The sequence below is a fragment of the Ovis aries genome, chromosome 8, assembly GCF_016772045.2.
Source record: "Ovis aries strain OAR_USU_Benz2616 breed Rambouillet chromosome 8, ARS-UI_Ramb_v3.0, whole genome shotgun sequence".
NCBI lineage: Eukaryota > Metazoa > Chordata > Mammalia > Artiodactyla > Bovidae > Ovis > Ovis aries.
Window position 1 is genome coordinate 51,745,185 of NC_056061.1, and position 19,444 is coordinate 51,764,628.

General features: G+C 38.5%; 1 non-coding gene across 1 annotated transcript; it reads right to left on the reverse strand.

The window, feature by feature from the left end:
* Positions 1 to 12,821: 12,821 nt before the first annotated feature.
* Positions 12,822 to 12,894, reverse strand: TRNAR-CCG (transfer RNA arginine (anticodon CCG)). The gene has a single exon. It is a non-coding gene; the product is annotated as a tRNA-Arg (tRNA).
* Positions 12,895 to 19,444: the final 6,550 nt, after the last annotated feature.

Below are 19,444 nucleotides of genomic sequence, written 5' to 3' on the forward strand. Positions count from 1 at the left end.
TGTAGCCTGCTCCTCCCTTCTCTTATGGACTGCTTGTTGTCCATGTGTACAAATTAGCAAGGAGTCCCACTTGCCCTCTGATCTTCTGTTCTTGGACACTGGGTGGGGAGTGAATGAATTGATGAGAAGGCTCTTGGTGACGGTGAAGGCCACCAGATCCTGGTCACTGTGAAGGAGTGTCTCTGAACCTCCTGAAGATGCATATCCTGGGGACCAGCCTCTGGCTGTTCCAAGGAGGTCTGAATGATGGCAGGCTTCTCAGAGAACAATTAATGTGTAGGTGATCAGGTGCAGTGAACCAGTCGAGGAGTGTGGTAGAGTTGGTCTGGGTTTCCCTCTGGCATGCCTGGTCTCCACCAATGACGCATTGTCACCCACAAAGCTGCCCAGATGGTGCAATGGGATTTTACCCAGGAACAACTTTCATTTTCTGTTGTGTTCTGGAGGTGAGCACAAGGATTAAATTTCCTGTGCAGAGAGTATTTCCTTCTGTGCTACTAATTCCAAAACTAAAGTCAGTCATCCTTTTATCATTATTAAAAATGGCCATAACTTATCTACATTCATTATTGTGCAGGCTTGCTCAGTTGTGTCTGACTCTTTGGGGCCACATGGATTGTAGCCGACCACGCTCCTCTATCCATGCGATTTTCCAAGCAATAATACTGGAGTGGGTTACCATTTCCTCCTCCGGGGGATCTTTCCGATCCAGGAATCAAACCTGAGTCTCTTGTGTCTCCTGCAGGTGGATTCTTTACCACTTGAGCCATCAGGGAAGCCTACATTCACTATAGACATGTGAAAATAGCATATCGTGCCTCAGAGTATACCCTGAAGACTATTCGGCCAGCTGAGATTTGGGAAGTAGAATTCAGTTCAGTCACTCAGTTGTGTCCGACTCTCTGTGACTCTGTGAACCGCAGCGCGCCAGGCCTCCCTGTCCATCACCAACTCCCAGAGTTTACCCAAACTCATGTCCATTGAGTCAGTGATGCCATCCAACCATCTCATCCTCTGTCATCCCCTAATCCTCCTGCCCTCAATCTTTCCCAGCATCAGTGTCTTTTCAAATGAGTCAGCTCTTCACATCAGGTGGCCAAAGGACTGGAGTTTCAGCTTTAGCATCAGTCCTTCCAGGACTGATCTCCTTTAGGATGGACTGGTTGGATCTCCTTGCAATCCAAGGGACTCTCAAGAGTCTTCTCCAACACCACAGTTCAAAAGCATCAATTCTTTGGCACTCAGCTTTCTTTATAGTCCAACTCTCACATCCATACATGACCACTGGAAAAACCATAGCCTTGACTAGACGGACCTTTGTTGATACAGAAGTAGGTATTTGGAAATCTCATGAAGACTGTCAGTCAATAATCCTTTTATTAGCTCTACCTTCATCTCTTTGTCCAAAAATCCTAGATTCTGCCAATTCCTGAACCTCTTAGAGGTTCTGTGGCATAAATATGGCTTCTATTTAGCTTTACCTACTGCTATTAGCATTTAGTTTTATTGGATCTGCTAAATCTATTGCTCTCATTCGTCTTCTTTCTGCAATAATTTTGTTGCATTTATCTTCTCTATTCCCTTGGCTTTGTGTGTTTATGGCTTCTTAAAAAAATCTCTTTGTTGTCACTATAGTAGAGTCCCTCTATTAGCAGGAACAGAGATAATACAATAAGCTGGCATTTGTAACCAGAAGTAAATATACAAAATCTTTGATCTTTACATTTTTCTAAAGTATGCTTCAACTATTTTAAATGAAACCAGATTTTAGTATCTGGTAAAATCTTCAAACTGTAATTTCCTTGTATTTAATTTCGTAATTAAAAGGTTAATGTTCTCTAATTTGTAAATTTCCTTTGTAAACATGGGAATTAATGTGGGGAAACATAATAGATTGATCCAATTATGAATTGAAAGCTAGCAAAAGCACAGCAAGGAAGCTGTCTATCTTGTGCCTGGTAGCATTTTTTGTGGTAGAAAGAGTAAAAGCTTGGATCTCTATCTTGCCTCTGCTACTTAGTAGCACAATAAAACTTAATCCCTTTGAGACCTCTGTAAAATAGGCAACACAAACCGATACTGCATTTAGCCAAAGGCAAGACTGAGTAAGAGAAGAATGCAGGAGCCAGCAATGTGTGTCATATGGGCTAGTGCACGGAAGACATGAGTTCTGTTCTGTGACACCTAAGTGAAGTGGGGAGAACGTTGGCACGCCTCAGGGGAGATTGAGGAGGATGGAACTAGGAGATACTCCTAATCCCTGAGGGCCCTCAACTGGACTTTGGAGCCCATAGTTACTTGTGTGGACGCTACATGTTTTCTGTGAATATAAGGAAGTCAGTAAAAGGAAGTCCTGGAAAAGAGGGCTATCTGGCAGGGAGCAGGAGGAAAAGAGAAGGAAAACAAAAAAGAAAAGAAAGAAGATGGATAAAAAGAAGGGCATGCTGGTAGACATATCATTGGCCAAACTGGCAGTAGTGGAACATCTAGTCACCTCCAGCATAGTACCCAGAGTAAAAGCATGCAATTAGTAAATTAACCTAAAGCCAAGAAGAAAATACTTTCAACTTTGACTTAGGGGTAATCTTCCAGTTAAAGGATTATATCTTTCTTCTCCTTGAATTTATCTCCTTTTCCTGTTGCCTGACCCTGGCAATTCATTAGTCTTCTCACTAGAGGAACAGTAAAATAAATAAAAGAAGATGAAACTTGAGCCAATCCTTTGTACTGACTAGTAAAGCTTGTGAAAGTTTGATAAAGGAGAAAGCAAATGAGCTTTCTTGATCATGGGTGCAATTAAGTTATGCCTGCTACACCTAGTTTCTATTATAGGGAATAATTGTGTGCTGGCCACATGTCAATTTAGAGGAACAATTTAAAATTTAAATAAATTATCTACATCTGGAAGTTTCTGTTTCTCTAAAAAGAACTAAGACTGAGTTAAATAGTTGGATGACTTTCAAAATTTTGAATTTGTCAGATTTTAGTGGTCATTAGTAGAGAAGCAGAAAGAGCTGTGAAAGGAAGGTAATGAGTTACCTGGGGAGAGAGACTATTTTAAAAAATGGTTAAGGAACAGTATGTAACTCTGTCCAGGTAAGAAGGAGTTTGGATCAGGCACTGTTCCACAAGGAAGTTTGATGCTTATCCTTTGCCATCATCTAGAATCCTATAGCTCTCAGTTGGATCCACCCTGTGTAAGTACCTTCACAGAAGTCACTGGAGGGGTTTCTTTACTTGGAAATTTGTGAATATGATGAAGGTGTTTGAAAATAACTGAACCTTTACCACTGAGTGAGCTCTGCAACCTATAAAACAGTAAAACATTTACTTTAGAGAAAATATACTTAAAACAATTTTGATACGCAGTGGTGTCTCTGATATTGTTTTCAATTCCACAGCCCTAGGATAATCCTGGGCTTCCTTGGTGTCTCAGTACCTTCCAAAGAAAGAGATATGTGTTTGATCACCGGTTCAGGAAGACCCCCTGGAAAAGGAAATGGCAATCCACTCCAGTATTTTTGCCTGGGAAATCCCACAGACATAGGAGCCTGGAGGGCTACAGTCTGGGGGGATTGCAAAGAAGCTGGACACAACTGAGCAACTGAGCGCATGAACACATGAGGCCATCAGCATAACTCTCAGCCAGGTGTGGTTAAGGGAACAGATAGTCCATGACTAGTTTTGTTCAAACCACCTTCTTTCATCATCTTGTTTTGCATCATTTCTGGTCTTCAGTGTCCCATGAGGCTTTGCATCCCATTTGACAAGTCATATCCTTGTAATGAGATGAATAACCAAATTGTGGCAATTCTCACTGTCACTGCTATATTCACTCAGAATTCATACTTTTAAAGTGTCATCACTAGCTATGTTTATACTGTGAATATAACTGCTATTTCTAATTCACTCACACAAGGTTGATACCTACAGGGCAGAAACATAACGGAGGACCTCTCTCCTTCCCCATGCTGCTCTCAGCCCTCCCCAGACACTTGACTGTCTCTCGGCTCTTTTCTGGTGCTCTGCATATACTCAGGAATGGTAGAAGTTTTATAGACCGCCACAAATTAAAATATATATTTTCTTATATATATGCACACATATGTATATCAATCTCTTTCTCTGAAATTTCTACCATCTCGAAATTTCTCTCCCAACTTGTTGAAGTCGTTGGAATATATCTTAGGCTATAGTTTCAGATATCTTTCTAACTGTGAAACTAAAGTGCTTACCATTTTACTGTTTGAGGTTTATTCTGCACTACCATAGGATCAGATAATAATTTTATAATTACTAAAATATAAAATGCAGTTTTAAAATTGTATTGTGAAATATGCCATACATAAAAAATTGTGCATGAAGTACAGGTACAATCAGAAGACTAATAACTGGAGTCTCATTTACTCACCACTTAGCTCAAGAAATACTATATTATCAGTCCTTTTAAAACCTCTGTGTGCCTCTTTAATCCCATCTTCCTTCTGTCCATCAAAGTCAATACTAATCTGAATTTGAATAAATCATTCCCTTGCTTTTCTTTATAGCTTTAACACATATGTAAATCCCTAAACAACATATTAAACTTTATTTTTTATTTTTAAAAATATTTATTCATTTATTTTTGGCTCTACTGGGTCTTTGTTGTGTAACAATAATAAAATAGTAATAGATAAGTCTTTAATTTCTCTCAATAAAGTTGTATAATATTTCACTGAAAGCCTTGCACATGTTTGTTAGCTTGATTCCTAATAATTTGGTAATATTAGATATCACTGTAAATAACATATTTGCATCTTTATTGATTATAGGATACATTGTTTTATTTGGTTTTCTAACAGCTTGATTGAATTAATTTTTAAAAATTCATTTTGTACTCAGCAACTTTATCAGATTCTCCTGTTAATAAAAAATCTTGTACACATTTAAAAAATTTTCCATCTATATTCTTCTAGGGGCTTAAATAAGGAAGAGAATTTATTGGCTCACATAACTGAAAAGGTCAAGATAGTTTTGTTAAACATGGCTGGGTCCACGTATACTCTTATCACCTATAAATTTTGTCAGTGTTATCTCTTTCTTCTTAACATGTGTAAGATGGAAGATATTTATTTTTCTTGTATTGCTGTCGGCTCTCCAATACAATGGTGGCAATCCCCGATACAGTGGTATTGTCCAAACACCTTGTCCTATTCCCTATTTGAAAGGCCAGTTTCACCATAGGTTTGTCACAGATTTATTGTAGGTTTAGGAAGTTATTTTTTTTTACTTTTAGTTTACTAGGAGTTTTCATTAAACATTTAAAAAGTTATTTAATGCCTATTCTTCATGTAGTTAGATAAACATGTGTTTTCTATATATTTCTGGGTTTGTTTTGCAGATATTTTGCTTAGACCTTTTGAGTTTATATTTATGATAGGCCTGCAGTTTTACTTTCTTGTTCTGCCTTGGCTTTGATAATAAGCTGTACTAGTTTCATAAAATAAATAGAGAAATGTTTCCTCTCTTTCTATTCTCTGAAAGAGTTTGTAAAAAATGGAAATGTTTGTTCTTTCGGCATTTGGTAGAAATCATGTTTAAAATCATCTGGCCCTGGTGTTTTATTCTGTGTATAAAGATTTATAACTCTGGAGTCAATTTTTTTAATCAATAGAGGGAAAGCCATGATTTCTCTTTCTTCCTGAATTAGTGTGTAAATGTATATGTTTTTAGAGAATATTTCCATCTTATCTAACTTTTAAGTGGTGTATTTAATACAGATTCTTTGAAATTTGTAGATATTCACTTTACGGCCTAACATTTGTTTGATTTTTATGAATTAACCAAAAGTTGTTCATAATATTCTATTATCTTTATAATCCATGCTGCAAGCATAGTTATAATCTTTTTAGTTCTTAATACTGTATTTGTGCCTTCTCTGTTTGTTCTTGATAAATCTTTTAAGAAATGTACTAATTTTACTAGACTTAGCAGAAAAGGAAGCAAACTTAGTTATTAGGTTTTCTTTAATATGTCATTGTTTTATATTTCTTTAATTTCTGTGCATATTTATTCCCGTTCTTCTATTTTCTTTGGGTTTTATTACATTTATTTTCTTTTTCTAGCTTTTTAAATTAATACACTGTTCAGTTATTTTCAACCTTATTTATTTTAATATAAACATGTAAGGTTTCACATTTTTTCCTAAATGTTATGAGGCTAATAAGCATTTTTCATGATTGTTTATTTTTAATTATTTTAACATTTCTTTGATATATGTATTTTTACAAGCGCATGTGTGTGCATACGCTAAGTCACTTCAGTCGTCTCCAACTCTTTGCAACCCCATGTACTATAGCCCACCAGCCTCTGTCCATGGGATTTCCCAGGCGAGAACACTGGAGTGGGTTGCTGTGCCCTCCTTCAGGGGATCTTCCCGATCACTCGCAGCACCTGGGAAACCCCATTGTTCACAAGGATCAGTATACATTTCAATTTCCTAATACAAGAGTGTTTTTAGTTACCATTTTCTACTCAATTTCTAACAATTTTTTCAACTTTTTATTTTGTATTGGAGTATAGCTGATTAACAATGTTGTGATAGTTTCAGGTGAACAGCAAAGAGGCTTGGCCACACATGTGCATGTATGTACATACATGTGTACGTATCCATTCGCCCCCAGACTCCCATCCAGGCTGCCACATAACGTTGAGCAGAGTTCCTTCCACGTACTATACAGTAGGTCCTTGTTTGTTGTCCATTTTGAATATAGCAGTGTGTACATGTCCATCCCCAACTCCTCAGCTATCACTTCCCACCATCCTTATCCCGCCAGCAACCATAATTCTCAGGCTGTGAGTCTCTTTCTGTTTTAAATTTGTTGTCATAAGTTGTGGTCTTCATGCTATAGAATCTTTGAAATTTGCTGAGAATTTTGGGGCTTTGTAAATTATTTAATTTTAAAAAATTAAATAAGTTTTGAAATTTTTGTAAATATTTTTTTGTGTGTTTGAAGAGAACACATTTTCCAATTGCTGGGTGCCATGTTCTATATATGTCTATTGCCTCAAGGATAGTATTTGAATGGTATCAGCTTTTACAATACGTTCCTAATGTTCTTTGATTGTGAACTCCACTTTGACCTGTATGCTTGTTTGCAGAGCATCCCTCCTGAGTTAACTTTCCTTTGCCTGTCTGGTGGGCACTTGAGGGAATTGTCACGTGAGACTATTTTAAACTACATTTTTGGTTGGATTTTTTATTTGTTTGCTCTTTGACCACATAGGTGGCATTGATTTGGGCCCTATATTTGTTGTCAGTGAGTGTAGCTTGAGATTAGGAATTAATTCTCAGTAGAGAGGCAGAGGGAGGCATATATTGACATTGTCTCCTTCTATGGAGTGTATTTTTATTCTACATCACCCACTGAGAAAACTGGTCTCCAGAGGTCCTGGCTTTTAAGTTCGCGTATCTCCTAGGCAGATGCTGGTTTCAGCATTTACTTATCCCTGAGGATTTATGCTTTCTCATCATTTCTGACATCTGAGGAATTCCCTTACTCTCTAGCCAACTTATTCATGCATTAAAATCATGATTCTATATTTTAAATAGCAGCTTTATTTGTGCAGTACTTGGAGGGGTTTCCACATTGCTTGAAAGATAAGTCTATAATATAATTTGGGAACCAAAAAAAGTTGGAGTAATCCAGCATCAGACTATGATTTCAGGTGAAAATGGCTCTGGATTTAATTTTCCAGTTGGACTGTTCCAGAGTCCAGGAGGAAATAGTGGAGTTAAAAGGATAAATGGAAAAAGAACTAAAGCACATGGAAGATTTCTTATTATAAGCTCTTTCTTATCTGCCAAACCAGTGCAAAAATTTCTACTTCCTCTCTCTGAGTATCAGTGTCTATAATGAAATTAATGTTGCTACATCTGAGATTTGCGAAGTTTAATAAAGAAAATGCTGTATGCGAGACTACATAGAGAGAACACTCAGTAAATGTGGGGTGAAGTTGATTCTGAGCCTTCTATTATACTAGAACTTTGATAGATGCTTCTCAGAGTTTTCTGAGAGACGCAGATGATGCTAATCTCAAAAAGGGAACTTTGACTAAGTCTAGTAGAACAGTGTGTTAGTTGCTCAGTTGTGTCCAACTCTTTGCTAGTCCTTGGACTGTAGCCTGCCAGGCTCCTCTGTCTGTGGAATTCTCCAGGCAAGAATACTGGAATGGGTAGGCATTCCCTTCTCCAGGGGATCTTCCCAACCCAGGAATCAAACCTAGGTCTTCTGTGCTGCATTACCATCTGAGTCACTAGGGAATGATGAGAGGCAATTCAATGGGACAAGCATCACTTTGAAGAAAACATTCTGATGGGTGCCCTTCAAACACAGGTCTCAGATAATTTCCCCCAAATTTCCAAGGAACAAGGGCTCACGATAACTCCAAACACTTCAAGCCTGGTAGATTTCAGACATCATTATGATAACTGGATTCTGAACAAGGCTGTTCATTTGTGACAGTGGTAAATGGAAGACATTTCCTTGGATCATAGAATCAAGGATAAAATGTCCTAACTTACTGCCTTCATTCTTATTTCACTTTTTTACTGTGCATTTTTTTAATAGAGTGGGTTTTAATTGCTGAAAGGCAGAGGAAGAACTTTGGGTCATTTGGATATGCAAACTGGGAACCCCAGGATGCCTCACAATCCAGTGAAATGTAGAGGCTTAGACTTGGCTCACTCAGGGTGAATACCAATTATCTTTGACATTTACTGGATAGGGACATTCTTGCCACAGGAATGAAGTGTGTTCCAGTTTATTTTAAAAGGAGAATGCTCAATTCACTGTGATCATTGGTTTGGCAGAGTTAGTTGCCATTAAAAACTCCCCCATCTTGAATGAAACTTAAAATGACTCTGAGCCTGGATAAAGAAGGAAAACTTGACAAAGTAACTCTGGGTACTGCATTATGAGTCATAGCAGAGGAAAGACATCAAGGGCGTCTGTCACTCCCCGTCTCAAAGACTTTGAATGATGTGGAGAATGGACTCCAACTGGTCACCTGGTCACACCCATGACTTCCTCCCTGGCTCTTGGACCACTTCTCATGTTACTTAGCTAAGGCTATGGAAAAAAAAAACTGCCTTCAGCATGTATCACTTTCAGATCCTTTATATTCTGTGCACATGCACACACACACATGCACACACATATGTTGAAAAGGACAATCAAACAGAAGAATAAAGATATAATGCGGTATTTTCACCAATGGTTAGAAAATTTGCAAAGAAATAAAGTTGTGTATTGAACATGATTTGCTGGAAGAAAAGCAGAGTTCATTGAGGAAACATAGTTTGGTTTCATCTGCATTTCTTTTTGCCTCTGGGAATGTGAATATCAGTTAATAAGCTTACAATGTGCACTACACAATATTAGGTTCTTATCAAAGCCCTGTTATCTAAAATACTTACATTATTAGATACATTTGTAAGTATGTGTATTTTCCGATGATAAAAATGGGACCCAAAGATATTTTCAATTACATCTATTATTTCATTATGAATATAAGAACAACAGTTATTCTTATGATTTATTTCACTTGAATACTGGCAACAAAAAGACCCTGACTCTTAGATTATTAAGTTACACTTTCCCATCAAGAACACTTTCATAGAACTGATTAGGAGTAGTGTCAAGCAGCAGGCACTGTATCATGCATTTTGGTCTTCTGAAATGAGATGCAGTTTTTTTCTAGAAAACTTAATAAAGTTGAGCTCCCTGTGCTCAACCTCCCTGTGCAGGTTCGAATCTGCAAATCAAGCCTTGTATGTTTTATTAATTGATAAAAATTAGAGATAGTCTATGTGGAAACCAGAGAAAAACTTGCTTCCTTTTAAAAACACAAGTTAATCCATTGGGCAAGGTTTCCTATCCTGAGGCCATGAATCCCCTGAAATGTGCAAAATTTTGTGTGTGAGAAGTAGTGCATCTGTGGCGTGTGTGTGTGTGTGTGTGTGTGTGTGTGTGAAAGAGAGAGAGAGAGAGAGAGAGAGAGAGAGAGGTGCTCCTTGTTGATGTCTTTCTTTTTTCTGGGGCAAGGTCTACAGCTTTTATTAGATTCTTTAAAAAGTGCATCATTAAGGGCCCTTGCCCAAAGGTAAGAATACTTTCTCAGGTTAGTTATTTGGTTATATGAGCCTATTTTCTGCAGACAGAAGCAGATTGTGTCGTGTTTCTGAAACAACCTTTTCTAATAATATTTATCATCAAAAGTCTTAATGTTTGAGAAATTAAAATGGAACATTTTGTAGTGTTTAAGTAAGAAGTGTTCAAAAATAGCTTTGGGAGCGCCCCAGGGTTTTACAATATTCTGCAAGTATGGCCTGTTTTCCTGAGACATGAATAATTAAGATATACGGCTCTATTTGACTCGATGTCTTAAGGCTTATAATTTAGTTTTTCCACTTTGCTTCGTCGTTTGCCAAGTGTTCATATCCATAGTTCTTCAACAGTGTCTAAAATTATGAAATTCAATTATGAGGTGACTGGAACCCTAGGATAGCATTCAAATAACCACCTTCCCTCCTTCCTTTCCTTGTTTCCCTTTCCCTCCCTTTCTTCTTTTTGTTTTATTCTTTTTACTTTTTTTTGGTAGTCTAAAAATAGATGGGTGTTTTGCAGAGAACCCTGTACAATATAAATAATAACATAACAATAAAGTTTGATCACCTAAGATCTTTGTCATATTTATTGCTTATGATTTATTTCTCTAAGAAATAGGAGAAAAAAGGCTCTTACCTCATTAAGTAGGAAAAAAAATAGCTATCCTTATTAAACTAACATCTGATCTACTGTAGTCCTAACTTCCATTTGAAACCATTAATAACTTCTCTTTGGTAGAAATACTCTGAATAGCGAACCATCCCTGATTGACTGCCAGGCCATAATTCAATCACCAGTCTCTGCTGACACCATGATCCCTAGGGGTATGGCTTGAGGCTTTAGGAATGGCAGCTAAGTCCCAAGCCTGAATTACAGCTCCGTTATTCAATCTGGAGCCATGCTTTGTTATTTATAGTACATAGAAAAAGAGTGTGGACTTTTCGAAGAGGAAAACAATAAATCACACTAACAAGATGACTGGATCTAATATTAAAATGTAAACCTCTGTGATGTAGAGGTAGAAAGATTAATGAGCATATGATGTAGGGTTATTAAAGGTGTGATGGGCAGGAGAGGGAATGGATTATGGGGAAATTAAATGAAGTATTTCACTGGAAGGCAATCAAGTTCTGTAGAAGTTTTTAAATGACCAGCTAGTACAGCCCGTTCTATTACTGTAGTGACCTAACCCAAACCCACACGCCTCTCTCAGATATCCTTTCTCCTAAAATCCCTGAGTCTTGATGTCATGACATACAATCACAATGGTGTGTAAAGACAATTACGTGTTACAGCATTGCTACTGATTTTTTCTTTTAACAGTTATTGCTCTCCTGGGATGGGTAATCATGTCATTTGGGAAGGCCTGAAGCAAAGAGATAATAAAGCAATGGCTTTTTGTTTTTCACCAAATAACAAATGTACCAGGATCATTTGTCTGAGGTCATTCAAAGATGTTAATGTCAGTTTGAGGAATGAGAAGAAAAACATGTTTTCTGATGAGTTTGCTTAAGATAATATGCCAGTTAAGATGCTGATGAGCTAATATCAGAGGATCTCAGTTTATTGGTTCTTGTTTCTGTGTAATGGAATCAGTTGCTAAAACCAATTTCAGCACACACCCTTTAACCTTTGCTGTGGTGTTTTTGCAGTCCACTTAACCTGATCCCTCCTTCCCCTCTCCTTCATCATCCCTTCAATACTTTAAGTCTCACTTCCTGTCTAGCAGTTCGTAAAAGAAAAATGTCACCCCTCTAACCCTCACCCAGGCCACCCTCTCTTGCCTTCTTATCAGGCAAAGTTATTGCACCTTTGTTTAAAGTTTATCAACCTGTCAAACCCAGAAAGTCCAAATGTTCAGAAATCTGCAAGCTGATGCTCAAACAACTAAGGTATCATTTGCTTCACTGCAGAGACCTGAGGCTGAATCAGTAGAACCAGTATGAAATACAGAAAGGAAAACAAATCTGGTGTTAAAAAACCCAATCCTCCCCAAACAACAAAAAGCCTTAACTGGATATGGTTTACAAGTTTTTTGTTTTTCAAGGTATATTACCCTCACTTGAGGTCCAGTGGGTCTGGTAGAACCACGTTGTTCCATATTTGCTGTGACCACATCACTCTGGACGCTTTCCCTTCAGTTACTTGTATGGGGTATAAAATGAGCTTGACTCTCTGCTAAGTTTCACACCAAAAATGTACTGAAGCAAAATTACAGGGACTACTTTATATAGTTTCTTATGGAAGAAAAACCATTTAAAACTAAGTACACTTAAAAGTTGTTCTCTATTAAGCTGAGAACACTGAGCCTTAAAAAAAGAATTTAAAAAATTCTTTATGTAGAACTTGGTTTGCAAGTGTTAATCAGTAAATTGTTAGAGAACTAATGAGAAGCAGTTCATTTAACAAACACTTAGATCATTACTTAGAGTATTTTGTATTTTTACTTCTCTTGAGGGGAGAGAGGATCTCAGGATGGCAGAACTGAAAGGGACCTTAGGTATCTATTTGTTAGGGCTGGCATTAACAAAGTACTGCTGACTGTGTGGCTTGAATAACAGATTTTTTTAAAAAATAATCTATCATTGTTTATTTGGATTTAACAATACACATTAAAAAATAGGTTTTTTTATTGGCTGCACTGGGTCTTAGCTGCAGCATGTGGGATCTTCGTTCCCAAACCAGGGATCAAAACTGGGCCCTCTGCATTCGGAGTGCAGAGTCTTAGCCACTGGACCACCAGGGAAGTCCCCAATAATACACATTTTAAGATTTACTGCTCATCACAACTTTCTATCCTATCCATCTTCTCATGTTAATTAAAACGCTTATGACAAGTACCATAATGGATTTAAGTGTTTGAAAATAAGTGGACAATATTAAAAATTATTTCATCTTAACAGTTTAGAAGTTGGGTGGATACTATGTTTTGTTGATTCAGTGGCTTGGCAGTGTCTTAATGCACTCACTTTCTTTCCATTTTTTTGCCTTATGGTATTCATTGTCAATTACTCCCTGAAGCCAAACAAGAATTTGGGGGAAGATCCTTGGTTTTCTGGACTGACTTAGCTCAATTGTCTGCATCTTCCTCTATTATTTAGGAATGAGGAAATCTAGGTATACTTTCTTGTTTTTAATTTTTATTTTATATTGAGTGCTTAACAATATCATGATAGTTTCAGGTAGACAGCAAAGGGACTCAACCATACATATGCATGTATCCATTCTTCCCCATGGAGAAGGCAATGGCGACCCACTCCAGTACTCTTGCCTGGAGAATCCCAGAGATGGAGGAGCCTGGTAGGCTGCTGTCTATGGTGTCGCACAGAGTCAGAGACAACTGAAGCGACTTAGCAGCAGCAGCAACGTTCTTCCCCAGGGGCTTCCGTGGTGGCTCAGTGGTAACGAATCCACCTGCCAATGCAGGAGACTCGAGAGACATGAGTGTCACTCCCTGGATTGGGAAGACCCTCTGGAGAAGGCAATGGCACCCCACTCCAGTACTCTTTCCTGGGAAATCCCATGGACAGAGGAGCCTGGTGGGCTACAGTCCATGGGGTCAAAAAGAGTCAGACATGATATAGCTACTAAACAACAGCATCAACAGTTCTCCCCCAAACTCTGCTCCTGTCCAGGCTACCACATAACACTGAGCAGAGTTCCCTGCGCTGTAGGGTAGGACCTGAAGAACAGAAATTTTTTTCTCACAGCTCTGGAGGCTAGCAGTCCACAGTCAGTGTGTGGGCAGGTTTGATTCTTGTGAGGCTTCTCTCCTTGGCTTGCAGATGGCCACCTTCTTATTGTCTCAGACGGTTTTTCCCCTGACTGTCTGGGCTAATTTCTTTTTCTTATAAGGACACCAGTGAGCTTGGGTTAGGTCCCACCTCAAACACCTCATTTTTATTTAATCACTTCTCTAAAGGCCCTATCCCCACATACAGTCACATATAAGATACCAGGTGTCAGGCTTCAACATATGAATTTGGGAGGGAGGGCAAAATTCAGTCCATAAGAGTGTCATAGTCTCTTTATTTCAGACAAGAAGAAACTGAGAACCAGAGAGAGAAAGCAAACTGTCTAAGGTCACCAGCTAATTACTGGCACACCTGGATCGGGATTGGATCTCAGCCTTTGTAATTATTAAGGTCCATTGGTCAGTGTTTAAACGAAAACAAACAGAAGCTAACAGAGAAGGCTGTGAGGCGCCAGCATTGGGCAAAGAGTGGGCATTCATAAAAAACCTGTTGGATGATAGACAGCCTTTCTTTAATTAGAAATAAGAACTGTGTATAGATCTGGTGGCTTTTTAAAAGTGTGTGCATGTGTACATGCTCAGTCATGTCCAACTCTTTGTGATCCCGTGGAGGGTAGTCTGCCAGGCTCTTCTATCCACGGGATTTTCCTGACAAGAATACTGGAGTGGGTTGCCATTTCCTTCTCAAAGTGTGTGTAAAAAATACATTTATATAGCTGATTCATGATGTTGTACAACAGAAATCGACACAACATCATAAAGCAATTATATTCCAACAAAAAATAAATATAAAAAATAAGGAAAAGAATAAGGAAAAGGAAAAACACTTGCAACATCCATGTAAAAAAATATTTGGAAGGATTTAATCAGAATTAAACATTTAAAGAAGTTTTTTACCGATAAATATTTGGAAGGATTTAATCAGAATTAAACATTTAAAGAAGTTTTTTACCGATAAAGATAGATTCATTTTGTGGCAGAGATTAAAAATAATTTAAGGGAAAAACTGAAGAAAAAAATCATTCTATTGAACAGTAAAACCCTCTATTTCTTTGAAAAATAGATTTCTTAAAAACAAAATAAGATGCCAGAAAGGAATTTCTGAAGGGGTGGTTTTATTTTGCTTCTTCAGACATGAGTTATGTTAGAAGATTACGTGCTGTACATGTTTTATATTCAACACTGTGCACACATGCTAAAGATAGAAGCAAGACCAGGGCAGTTATCCCCAACAATATGAATAATAGATTCCTACTTACCCTGGAAAAGCTGTCTTCATAGGGACATTTACTTTGAGATAATTTTCTTTATTTTTAGTCACTTCGTGTACTATTAGATATGCTTTTGCTTTTTCCAGACTTCAATTTCCAGACTCAGTCTAAGTCTGGAAAGTTATTAGAACTTATTTATGTATGTTCTTTTTACCTGTTGTTTAGGGAAAGGCACATTTCCCAACTATTACTGTCTTGATGGGTCTAATTCACATATATCCTGAATGTTAGTGGGGATACATGTGAATTTCATATGTGTGTGTGTTAGTCACTCAATTGTGTCCAACTCTTTGCAACCCCAAGGATTGTAGCCCACCAGGCTGCTCTGTCCATGGGATTTCTGAGGCAAGAACACTGGAGTGGGTTGCCATTTCCCTCTCCATGGGATCTTCCTGACCCAGGGATTCAACCTGGGTCTCCCACATTGCAGGCAGATTCTTTACCATCTCAGACACCAGGGAAGCCCATATGTACATATAAAATCATATCTCCAGTAGAAATTGATTAGAATAGACTTTTAGAGCTATTTACTCTGGTTTTAATAATCATCAGCAGTAATCGAGGCTTCCCTGGTGGTTCATTGGTATAGAATCCACCTGCCAATGCAGGAGACGTGGGTTCGATCCCTGGGTTGGGAAGATCCCCTGGAGAAGGAAATGGAGGGAAAAAACTCCAGTATTCTTGTCTGGAAAATCTCATGGACAGAGGATCCTGGCAGGCATACTCCATGGGGTCATTAAGAGTCAGTCATTAGTGACTAAACAACAACAAAAAGTAGGAATCAAGAGAACGGAGTGATGGAAAGACCAAGAGCTTAAGAAGCTGACCTGTCTGAGATCTAATCCTCAGCTATGTCCTTAGGTAAATTATGAAACTCTGAACCATAATTTTCTCAATGTATAATAAATAATACCCTGAACTGAAATGAGGTAACATATACAGAATATGGCTCTAGGTGGACTCTTAATGTTTTTAACTTCCTTTTTCTTTCCATCAAGCTGATTTCTCATTCAAAGAGAGAATTCTGGTGTACTACAGGGGCACCTGGGTACAAGGTTCAAGGCTGGTGCCTTTTACTTAATAAATTCATTCATTATTATTGCTAATCCAAACCCACAGACATCCCTGTGAAATCCTGCCAGGAGTCCTCTGGAAGATGGCATTAGCATAGCATTGACAGCTAAGGGGACTGGAAATAAGCCAAAGGTCATAAATTGCTAAGTCTTTTACAAGCCAAACATGATGGAAACTATATGCCATTTTGAAGGTGATTGGAAAAGCACATGGTTTGGAGTTATTTTGATGGATTAAGTATTTTTCCTGAGTCATCTAGGTTAGAAGATTAAAATTTGATTATGAAATAACAAAATGTTTTTAGATATAGGAATAGTTGAGCGTAAATCAAATGCTCTGAGTTCATGAGAAAATAATCAAGTGAAAAAGTGATGTAGTATTCTTTTTGGTCTGATATTGAATCTAAGAAATGCTACAATGGTTTATTCTTTATAGAATAATACATTCTTACAGAATTGTTTTGGAATGCAAGCACTACCCACAGCTGATTGGTGTTTGGCAGCACACCAAAATAATGCCCATGATGAAGGAAAGTTATGAGAATGTAAACTTTTCCCCATAATGCCTTATGTCTTTTACTTCAAATCCAGATAGAGGTGGTTTTATAACTCTTCTATGGTTGAAAGACATTCCAGGATGGAAGCTCTCTGGTAGAGGAAGTTACATGATTGTCTAAAGCAAAAGGGCCTAACTTTGGAGGTCACAGATCTAGTTAAACAAACTGTGGAAGCATGCAAAGTCTGCATGACAATATGAAGCCCCCCAAATGGCTATGAGGTGCCATTCCAGGTTCTTGGTGGTTAGAGCCAGTCTCAGTAGGACTTGCCATGTGATGAGAGAAGTCCTAACTCTTGCCCCTGAGTGGTTTTTGATCCCATTCTCCATAGCTATTTAATTTACTCTTATTTTCTATAATTCTTGTTCAAGTGTAGTCTCAGCAAGTGTAGTCTCCTTTTACTAAAAAAATTTTAAAATGCTCTGAGCATGAACCCTCTTAATATCCTCCCCAGTATATCATCACCCCTCTCTCTTTCCCTCCTTCCCTCCTTTCCAATTCAACCATCTATGCTGTAGACACGAGATCTCTTCTATTTCTTCCATAACTTTGCTGGAAGATCTTTCATTTTTCACGATCCTTAACCTCTGCTTTTCTAGTGACAATTTCTACCCCTCAAATAAGCACTCTCATCTCTGCCTGCAGTTGTGCTAACAAAACTGGAAACAGGAAAACCCTCTGTGGATGCTCTGTGGAAAGTACTAGAGGGAAAAGTAAATCCAGTGACCACAGCAGAGAAGAAAGACAGGACTGTAGTTGGGTGGATATGAGAGGAAATTCCTGTCCACTTCCAAGGACCTGAGCATGCCTGAGGGTGCAGGTTAGTCCTGGGGGTAGAGTGAGCTAAGGACCAAGGGAAGGTGTTGCCCGAGTGAGACTCAGAATGAAGCCCGAGCAATGGGGAAGAATGAACACAGAAGAGCGTGAACAGCATGGAGGCCCTGCATGCCAGCCCACAAAGAAGATGAAACATCTCTGGTTGTGGATGAGGTAAATAGGTGGTGTAAATCAAAATCACCAGTAATTCTCAGATTCTGTATCTAAGCAGATTATCCACGTATGACTTAAGATATGCTGTACAACATTGTGGGCTTCCCGGGTGGCTCAGTGATAAAGAACTCACCTGCCAATGCAGGAAAAGGGGGTTCAATCCCTGTCTCAGGAAGATCCTCTGGAGAAGGAAATGACAACTCACTCCAGTATTCTTGCCTGGGAAATCCCATGGACAGAGGAGCCTGGCAGACTGCAGTCCTTGGAGTCATAAAAGTCTTAGCAACTAAACAACAACAGCATATAACATGACATCTGTGGTTCCCCAGACTTTTTGATATGTCTTTGTGGTAAGAATACTGATTTCAGATGTCCCAGTAGTACTGGGAGAGGTGTCAGACTAGGAGGAGAAGGGAAGATGGGAAAAAAGAGTGCATGGCTGAGGTCTACAAATAAGATGGATGTATGCATATTGTTACAGTTAAAAGGGATAACCAACAAGGACCTCCTGTGTAGCCCAGGGAATTCTGCTCAATATTATGTAACAACCTAAAATGGGAGGAGTTTGAAAAAGAATAAATACATATACATATGTATATATAACTGAATCACTCTGCTGTATGCCTGAAACTAACACGATATTGTCAATCAACTCTACTCCAATATTAAATAAAAAGTTAAAAAAAAAGATTTTATGCAGTTAATAACCAGAGAAAGAGAATGTCACAAATGCATGGATTGAGTGAGATTTGTCAAGTACATGACTAAAACAAAGATTCACATACTGACTCTAAAACCCTGGTTTACTTCTCAAAGAATTCTATGGAAAAAAAAAAAATGATGCACTCTGAAAGCCTTGAAGAAAGAGATGTCTCCTTACGCTTGCATAATTATGTTTTGTGAAATATCACAATCTGCCACTTAGGTAGGTAAGCATAAGACTTTCATTGTTCTTCATTTATATATGAGAAAATTGTTGGTTGGAACAATAGAGTGGTTTAATCAAGGAAGGACTGATGCTGAAGCTGAAGCTCCAATACTTTGGCCACCTCATGTGAAGAAGAGCCAACTCCTTGGAAAAGACCCTGATGCTGGGAAAGATTGAAGGCAGGAAGAGAAGGCGATGCCAGAGGATGAGATGTTTGGATGGCATCATCGACTCAATGGACATGAGTTTGAGCAAGCTCTGGGAGAGAGTGAAGGACAGGGGAGCCTGGCATGCTGCAGTCCATGGGTTTGCAGAGTCAGACATGACTGAGCAACTGAACAACAACAACAACAATCAGGGAACAAAAGAGTAGAATTGAATCTCACTTACTAGTCTAGAATTCTTCTCACTGGAGCCCAGCCTCCTCTGCTGTGGCCAAATTGTGTCATGCCTTTGACATGGTATCTGGAGAAAGCAGCCTCTCTAGAGGACCCTAGTGCTCTCTCTGCCGTAGAGTCCCAGAAGAAAGCACTCCCACCACGTGGTCCTGCTGGCTATGGAAGATCAACCTTTTTCCCTTTGCCAAGGAGTACTTAGTGTTCTAAGTCTTTATAATCTTCAATTAGATTTTAGTTATGAAGGGCTTATTAGTGCTGTTTTATGGATGTTTTTAACGCATTTTCTTAGCTGGAAGCTAGTTTAGGAGCCAGTTTGAGAAGCTTG